The sequence below is a fragment of the Leptonychotes weddellii genome, chromosome 7, assembly GCF_054177405.1.
Source record: "Leptonychotes weddellii isolate Sample4059 chromosome 7, ASM5417740v2, whole genome shotgun sequence".
NCBI lineage: Eukaryota > Metazoa > Chordata > Mammalia > Carnivora > Phocidae > Leptonychotes > Leptonychotes weddellii.
Window position 1 is genome coordinate 133,409,022 of NC_138375.1, and position 9,633 is coordinate 133,418,654.

At 38.5% G+C, this 9,633-nt stretch overlaps 1 pseudogene; it reads right to left on the reverse strand.

Annotated features, from left to right (window-relative positions):
• The window catches only part of LOC145722443 (mitochondrial calcium uniporter regulator 1 pseudogene), a 12,914-nt pseudogene that overhangs the window by 3,096 nt on the left and 185 nt on the right, over positions 1-9,633 (reverse strand).

Here is a 9,633-nt window from a genome sequence, read left to right on the forward strand (position 1 = left end):
TGTGTGTGTGTGTGTGTGTGTGTGTGTAAAACAAAAAAATATATAACACATGGGTATAAGATATCAATGGAAATAAAAAGCATTTAGAAATAAATGATATTGAAGATATTTAAATAATTGAAAAGTTGATTAGTGAGTCAAGTGTCCAAACTAAGAACTTAATTCAAAATAGAATTGAGATAAGGAAATAAAGAAAAAAACAGACACAATGGAGAGGATCAATAGTGCCTTGCTTGATGAAGTGGAACCCCCACCCCAATTTTTAACAGAAATTGTCATAACAAATAGCCAAATCTCATTTCAAATCTCAAAAGGAGTCAAAATTTCACCATTTGGTACGATGTTTGTAGTAGGATTTTGCAGATACTACTAGTCATATTAGATAAATTTCTTTCATTTTTAATTTTATTATAAAAGTTTCAGAACAGTACAGAGATTCCTCAAAAAGTTAAAAACAGAACTACCTTACAACCCGGCAATTGCACTACTATGTATTTACCCAAAGGATACAAAGATAGTGATCCGAAGGGGCACCTGCACCCCAGCGTTTATAGCAGCAATGTCCACAATAGCCAAACTCTAGAAGGAGTCCAGATGTCCATCGACAGATGAATGGATAAAGATGTGGTATATACACACAATGGAGTATTACTCAGCCATTAAAAGAATGAAATCTTGCCATTTGCAACAATGTGGATAGAACTAGAAGGTATTATGCTAAGGGAAATAAGTCAATCAGAGAAAAAAATACCATAGGATTTCACTGATACGTAGAATTTAAGAAACAAAACAGATGAACATAGGGGAAGGGAAGGAAAAATGAAAATTGAGAGGGAGGCAAACCATAAGAGATCCTTAACTACAGTAAATAAACTGAGGGTTGCTGGAGGGGAGGTGGGTGGGGCATAGGTAACTGGGTGATGGGCATTAAAGAGTGCACTGGTTGTAATGAGCACGGTTATATGCAACTGATGAATTACTAAATTCTACCTCTGAAACTAATTTTAAGTTTTCAAACAGAGCAAAAGAATTTGATGTCCTCCGTAAGTCTATACGGCATAATTCATTGGCCTATCACATAGTTTAGCAATTAACATTTTGCCACCATTATCCCTGCCTATCTTCTTTTTGCTGATGTGTTTTTTATTTTTTTTTTAATTTATTTGAGAGAGAGCAAGGAGAGGGGTAGAGGGAGAAGGAGAGAGCAGACTCCCTGATGAGTGGGGACCCAGACACAGAGTTCGATCTCATGACCCAGAGATAATGAGCCAAAATCAAGAGTTATATGCTTAACTGACTGAGCCACCCAGGTGCCCCACTGCTGATATATATTTTAAGATTTTATTTGACAGAGAGCACACGTAGGGAGAGCCGTACGCAAAAGGAGAGGGAGAAGCAGGCTCACTGCTCAGCAGGGAGTTTAACATGGGGTTTGATCCCAGGACCCTGGGATCATGACTTGAACTGAAGGCAGAGGCTTAACTGACTGAGCCACCCAGGTGCCCCCTGTTGCTGATGTATTTGCTAATGATATGCCAGTTTATCCCCAAGAACTTTAGTATGACCTTTTCTTGTACATGTGTTCCCTCATACTTAGATTGTTTCTCCCCGAGGACCCTTGGTAGAGTTTTTAGTAGAGTAAAATATTTAGAGGACATAATGTAGGTGCTAGGAGTCTTCATTGGTATCGGATTATCACTGTCTCCATGCCTTTTCAGATTAGAAAGGTAGGTTATGTCTTTAAGAAAAAAGAATCATGAGTTCATGTTGTGATTTTAAAATCAATTTGAACATTAAGCTTTTATTCACTTTGTTTTATAATCAAATGTTTTTCTTACAATAAAAATATTCCTAACACTAACAAAATATTTACCTTTAAAAGTATTACAATGGAGGGGTGTGCCTGGGTGGCTCAGTTAAGCATCTGACTCTTGATTTCAGCTCAGGTCATGATCTTGGGGTCATCAGATGGAGCCCCGCATTGGGCTCTGTGCTCAGCAAGAAGCCTGCTTGGGATTCTCTCCCTTCCCATCTGCCCAGCCCCGAACCCCCCATCCCCTGCACACATGTGCAAATGTGTGTGCACACACACACTTTCAAAAAAAAAAATTACAATTGGGTAGGAGCTTGGGAAGATGGCAGTCTAGGAGAACCCTAACCTCACCCCATCCCTTCTTACAACTAGATATCATCCACATCCAAGTCAGTAAACTGGAGAGCAATACAGAGACTGGCAGAACAGACTCCACACCCAAACAAAGCTGCACCTGAAAGGTTAGGAAGGTCAGAAAGCTGGAGAGGGGCTGCCAACAGGAGGGAGGGAGCTCTGCACAGAGAGAGGGCAGGGAAATGGGCCCTCACACCAGGGAGCTCACACAGAGAAGACCAATCCCCATAATGTTTGGCGATGAAAACCAAACAGGCTGAAATCCATGAGTTTGTATAACCAGTGGGACTTGGAGCCTGGAGCTTTAAAAGTCAGCTGACTCAGCACTGGGTGAGCTGGGAGGGTGAGTGACAGGTGCCCGTTAAGAGACAACAGCTTGTGAAGAGAGGCAACATATGAACAGCAGTTTATACATTAGGGGCAAATGGGAGACATCTGTTCATACTGATTTTGAAAGGTGTTAGGGTATTTCCTGAAAAACAAGGGAGCTGGCAGGCACGATTTTCCTCTCCTGCCTCCCAGCATAAATATAGAGCCACATATGGGAGGCAGGGCTGCACAGATACTTGGTACTTAACCTCCTAGCAGTGTGCCACACCCAAAAATCAATAGAAGCAGACCCATACCAAGAAATACTGTAATTAGGGGTGCCTGGGTGGCTCAGTTGGTTAAGCGACTGCCTTCGGCACAGGTCATGATCCCGGAGTGCCGGGATCGAGTCCCACGTCGGGCTCCCTGCTCAGTGGGGAGTCTGCTTCTCCCTCTGACCCTACCCCCTCTTGGGCTCTCTCTCTCTCACTCTCTCTCTCAAATAAATAAATAAAATCTTTAAGAAAAAAAAGAAATACTGTAATTAAATTGGCAAAATACAGTGATGAAGAATTTTAAAAGCAGTAAGACAAAAGACAGTAACTTACAAGGGTAGACCAATAAGGCTAGCAGGAAATTTTTTCAAGAGAAAATGTGGAAAGCCAGAAAGGAGGGGCATGATATAGTCAAAGTGCTGAATAGGAAAAATCTGCAGCCAAGAATACCCTATCCAGCAAGGCTGACATTTAGAATAGAAAGAGAGATAAAGAGTGTCCCAGACAAACAAAAACTAAAGAAGTTGACTACTAAGTCAGCCCTGCAAGAAATATTAAAGGGGACTCTTTGAGTGGAGAGACCAAAAGTGACAGTATGATAGGAAACACAAAAGCAGCATTAATTCTGAATTATTTCTGTAGAAAATCAGTTAAGGAACTCACAAAATGAAAGGATATAGAATATAACATACCGAAAATGTGAGGAGGAGAGGAGCAAAGAATGGGTTCAACCTTAATATAGACTGCTATATGCAGAAGAGATTATATACAAACCTAATGGTAACCATATGTCAAAAACCACTAATAAATAGGAAAATAAAGAGAAAGAAATCCAAATATTTCACTAAAGAAAATCAGCAAACCATGAAAGAGAACCAAGATCAGAGAAAATCTTGAGAAACGACCACAAAATAATAAAATGACAATATATATCTTTCAATAATTACTTTGAATGTAAATGGACAACACTCCAATCAAAAGACATAGGATGACAGAATGTTTAAAAAAAACCAAGACCCATCCATATGCTGCCCACAAGAGATTCATTTTAGACCTAAAGACACCTGCAGATTGAAGGTGAGGGGATGGAGAACCATCTGTCATGCTAATGGACCTCAAAAGAAAGCCAGATTAGCAATATTTCTATTGGACAAAATAGACTAAAACAAAGACTGTAACAAGAGACAAAAAGGGCACCATCTACTCATAAAGGGGATTTTCCAACAAGAAAAACTAACAATTATAAATATTGATGCACCCAAATACATAAAAACAGTTAAGAACTAACATAAAAGAATTAATTAATAATACAGTAATAGTAGGGGACTTTACCCACTTACATCAATGGACAGATCATCTAAATAAAATCAACAAGGAAACGTCGGCTTTGAATGGCACACTGGAACACATGGAATTAACAGATATATTTAGAACATTTCATCCTAAAACAGAATACATTCTTTTCAAGTGCATATAGAATATTCTCCAGAACAGATCACATATTAGGCCACAAAACAAGTCTAAACAAATTAAAGAAGATCCAAGTCATCCAAGTCATGTATCTTTTCTGACCACAATGCTATGAAACTACAAGTCAACCACAAGAAAAAAAATCTGAAAAGACCACAAATCCATGGAGGTTAAATAACATGCTACTAAATAGATCAACCAGGAAATAAGAAAAGAGTACATGAAAACAAATGAAAACAGACTACAATGGTCTAAAACCTTTAGGATGAACTAAAGTGGTTCTAAGAGGGAAGTATATAGGAAGACAGGTCTTCAAGAAGCAAGAAAAATCTCAAACAACCTACCCTTACACCTACAGGAACTAGGAAAAGAACAAAACCTAAAACCAGCAGATGGAAGGAAATAGAACTTAGACCAGAAATAAATTATATAGAAACTAAAAACAAAAACCCACAATAGAACAGATCAATGAAGCCAGAAGCTGATTCGTTGAAGAAAAAAAGTTGATAAACTTTTAGCCAAACTTATCAAAGAGAGAGAGAGAGAGAAAGGACTCAAAACCATAAATGAGAGGAGAGAAATAACAACCAATACCATAGAAATACAATTATAACAGAATATTTTGAAAAACTATCTGCCAACAAATTGGACAACCTAGAAAAATGGATAAATTCGTAGCAATATGTAAACTACCAAAACTGAAACAGGAAGAAAAGGAAAATTTGAACAGACTTAACCAGCAAAGAAATTGAATCAGTAATCAAAAACTCCCAACAAACAAAAATCCAGGGCCAAATGGCTTCACAGGGGAATGCTTCCAAACATTTAAAGAAAAGTTAATACCTATTCTTCTCAAAGTATTCCAAAAAATAGAAAAAGGAAAACTTTCAAATTCATTCTATGAGGCCAGTATTATCCTGATTCCAAAACCAGATAAAAACACCACTAAAAGAGAGCACTGCAGGCCAATATCCCTGATGAACATAGATGCAAAAATTCTCAACAAAATACTAGCAAATCAAATCCAACAATACATTAAAACAATCAAGTGGGATTTATTCCTGGGCTGCAAGAGTTGTTCAGTATTTGCAAATCAATCAACATGATACACCACATTAATAAAAGAAAGGATAAGAACCATATGATCCTTTTAGTAGATGCAGGAAAAGCATTTGACAAAGTACCACATCCATTCATGATAAAAACCTTCTGCAAAGTAGGTTTAGAGGGAACATACTGCAACATAAAGGTCATCTATGAAAAACTTAGAGTGATCATCATCCTTAAAGGGGAAAAACAGCTTTTCCCCTAAGGTCACAAACTAGACAGGGATGTCCACTCTCACCACTTTATTCAACAAAGTACTAGAAGTCCTAGCCCCCACAGCAATCAGACAACAAAAAGAAAAGGCATCCAAATTGGTAAGGAAAAAGTAAACTTCCACAATTTGCAGATGACATTCTATATAGAAAACCCAAAAGACTCCACCAAAAAACTGTACAACTGATAAATCCAATAAAGTTGCAGGATACCAAAAAAAAATATACAGAAATCTGTTGCATTTTTATACACAAAAATTGAGAAGAAAGAAATTAATAAAACCCATTTATAGTTGTTCTCAAAATAAATACCTAGGTATAAACCTATCTGAAGTGAAAGACCTGTACCCTAAAACTACAAAACACTGTTGAAAGAAACAGAACACAACACAAAGAAATGGAAAGACATTCCATACTCACGGATTGGAAGAATATTGTTAAAATATCCATACTACCCAAACCAATTGGGTAGTAAAGCAAATTTAATGCATTCCTATCAAAATACCAACAGCATTTTTCACAGAGCTAGAACAAACAATCCTAAAATTTGTATGGAACCACAAATAGCCAAAGCAATCTTGAAAAAGAAAAGTTGGAGGTATCACAATTCCAGACTTCAAGTTTATACTACAAAACAAATAGTAGTGGCAAATAGACATATAGATCAGTGGACTAGACTAGAAAATCAGAAATAAGCCCACAACTGTATGGTTAATCTTCGACAAAGCAGGAAAGAATATCAAATGGAAAAAGGACAATCTCTTCAACAAATGGTGTTGGGAAAATTGGACAGCCACATGAAGAATGCGACTGTACTACTTACACCATACACAAAAATAAACTCAGAATGGATTAAGGACCTTAACGTGAGGCCTGAAACCATAAAAATCCTAGAAGAGGAAACAGGAAGTAACTTCTTTGACTTGGGCCATAGCAATTTCTTTCTAGAGGTCTCCTGAGGCAAGGGAAACAAAAGCAAAAATAAGCTATTGGGACTTCAAAGCAAAAAGCTTCTACACAGCAATGGAAACGATCAAGAAAAAAAATACCGAATGGGAGTAGATATTTGCAAATGACATATCAGATGAAGGGTTAGTATCCAAAATCTATAAGAACTTCTCAAAAAGCAAATAATCCAATTTAAAAATGGGCAGAAGAGGGGTGCCTGTGATGTAGTTTTTGGAATGTTTTTGGTGAAGTTGGTGGGGTCTGGAGCTGATGGCCAAGAAAGAATTCTTGAGATGAATTGGTGCAAAATGGTTTTATTAAAGCATGGGGAGAGGACCCAGGGGCAGAAGGAGCTGCTGGTTGCTGCTTCCCCGGGGATTATGAGAAACAACTGATTATATACTTTGGGGTTGGGGGAAGTAAAGATAAGGGAAGTTTCAAAAGGATTTTCATATGCTAAAGAAGACACAGGATACCAGAAGCCTTGCTATTGTCAAACTAAGGTTGTTTTTTCCTCTAGCAAGGCATTAACATTAAGACAGTTGGGAGCTTCCTGGAGGAACATTATACTCTGCCTGCCTCAGGTATTTGTCCATGGGCTGCAGATTATAAGGACATTTAATTTTATCTACATTTCCTTCTGCCTTTGTTTCCCATAGCACCTGGGTGGCTCAGTTGGTTAAGCATCTGACTCTTGATTTTGGCTCAGGTCATGATCTCAAGGTTGTGGGATCAAACCCCGCATCTGGCTCAGCACGGAGTCTGCTTGAGATGCTCTCTCCCCCTCTCCCTCTGCCCCCTCCCTGCTTGTAGTCTTTAATAAATAAGTAGATAAATAAAATCTTTTAAAAAACAGGCAGAAGACATGAAAAGCCATTTCTCTAAAGAAAACATGGATGGCCAACTGACCACGAACAGAGTTCATCATTACCATCAGGGAAATACAAATCAAACTATAGTGATCTATCACCTCACACCTGTCAGAATGGCTACAATCAACAACACAAGCAGTGTTGGGCAAGGATGTGGAGAAAAAAGAACACTCGTGCACTGTTGGTGGGAATGCAAACTGTGCAGCAACTATGGAAAACAGTATGGAAGTTACTCAAAATTAAAAATAGAACTACCCTACAATCTGTTGATTGTACTACTGGGTATTTACCCCCCAAATACAAAAAACACTGATTGAAAGGGATACATGCATGCCTATGTTTACAGCAGCATTATTTACAATAGCCAAGTTACAAAAGCAACCCAAGTGTCCACCAATTGATGAATGGATAAAGAAGATGTAGTGTGTGTGTGTGTGTGTGTGTGTGTGTAAACAATGGAATATTATTCAGCCATAAGAATGAAATCTTGCCATTTGCAAGGACATGGAGGAAGCTAGAGAATATTCTGCTAAGTGAAATAAGTCAGTAAGAAAGATACCATATGATTTCACTCATATGTGGAATTTAAGAAACAAAAATGAGCAAAGAAAAAAAAGAGACAAACAAGAGATTCAACTATAGAGAACAAACTGATGGTTACCAAGGGGGAAGTGGGTGGGTGGGGGAATCGGTGAAAGAGATGATGGGAATTAAGGAGTTCACTTAAGAGAAACCATAGGAGGTGATTTAGTGTAATGGAAACAATATAGAAAGGAGAGCAAGAACAGGGTAGGGTCATGTGCTGCCACTTACTAGTGGATTTTTGGTTCTCCTATCATAAAATGGGAATAACAACACTCAGCTCTATCAGGCCTGTTTTGAAGATACGACCGGAAAGCAGTTTTAGAAACTGCAAAGCAACATAGGGGCATTAGCTATTACAGTTGTAGGAGTTGTGGCATTTTATGCCCACTTGTGAGCACTTGATTTCAAAGATGCTTTAATTATGTACATCAAAAAAGTTAATAAAAACAACTACCCTGATTTAAAAAAACAACTACAACTACCAGAGGGGCACCTGGGTGGCTTAGTTGTTTAAGTATCTGCCTTTGGCTCACGTCATGATCCCAGGGTCCTGAGATTGAGTCCCACATCAGGCTTCCTGCTCAGCAGGAATCTGCTTCTCCCTCTCCCTCTGCCTCTCCCCCTCAACTTGGTCTTTCTCTCTCTCTCTCTCTCAAATAAATAAAGTCTAAAAAAAATAAAAAATGAAACCAGAAAACACATTGGCAATAAGTACCTACCAATAATTAATTTAAATGTAAATGGTCTAAATGCTCCAGTCAAAAGACATAGGGTAGCTGAATGGGTAAACAACACACCTGAAACTAATATTACACTGTAAACTAACTGGAATTTAAATAAAAATTTTAAAAATGCCCATCTATATATGCCCTACAGGACTCACTTCAGATCTAAAGATACTGCATGCAAATGGGAGCAAAAAGAAAGCTGGGTTAGCAATATTTATAGACAAAATGGAACTTAAAAACTAACAAGTGACAAAAAGGGGCATAACATAATGATAAAGGGATCAATCCCACAAGAGGATATGACAAGTTTAAATATGCACCCATGATAGGAGCACCAAAATATATAAAGCAAATATTAACTGACAGGAAGGGAGAAATTGACAGTTATACAATAATAGGGGACTTTAACACCCCACTTACATCAATGGATAGATCATCCAGGCAGAAAATAAGTAAAGAAACAGTGGCTTTGAATGACACATTAGGCCAGATGAACCTAACATATATACAGAACATTCCATCTAAAACCAGAATACATATTTTCAAGTGCACATGGAACATTCTCCAGAATAGATCACATGTTGTATTGTATGGATGGAGGTTTCTGTGATTTTTCCTGCATAACTGACCTGCCTGACCTGCGGGCATGTAGGCAAGCTAAAGTATGTTGTCAGTGAGACTTGTGCTGCATAAGGGACCTTGGGAGCCTGTTTAGTTATCTGGCCTCCAAATCAGAACTGGCCCTTCTGGATGCCAAGAGCTGTAAATCTTGCCTCACATCCCTCCCCCACCCCCACACTCCAGGCTGGTCTGTCCCCTGGAATGGAATCCAGGAGGGGAGGCAAGAGCACCTAGCCCAGGGTTCCTTGAATATGTAAAGACATAACATAGGAAGGCAGCTCACTCTGAGGCACCTGGGTGGCTCAATTGGTTAAGCATCTGCCTTAGGCTCAGGTCATG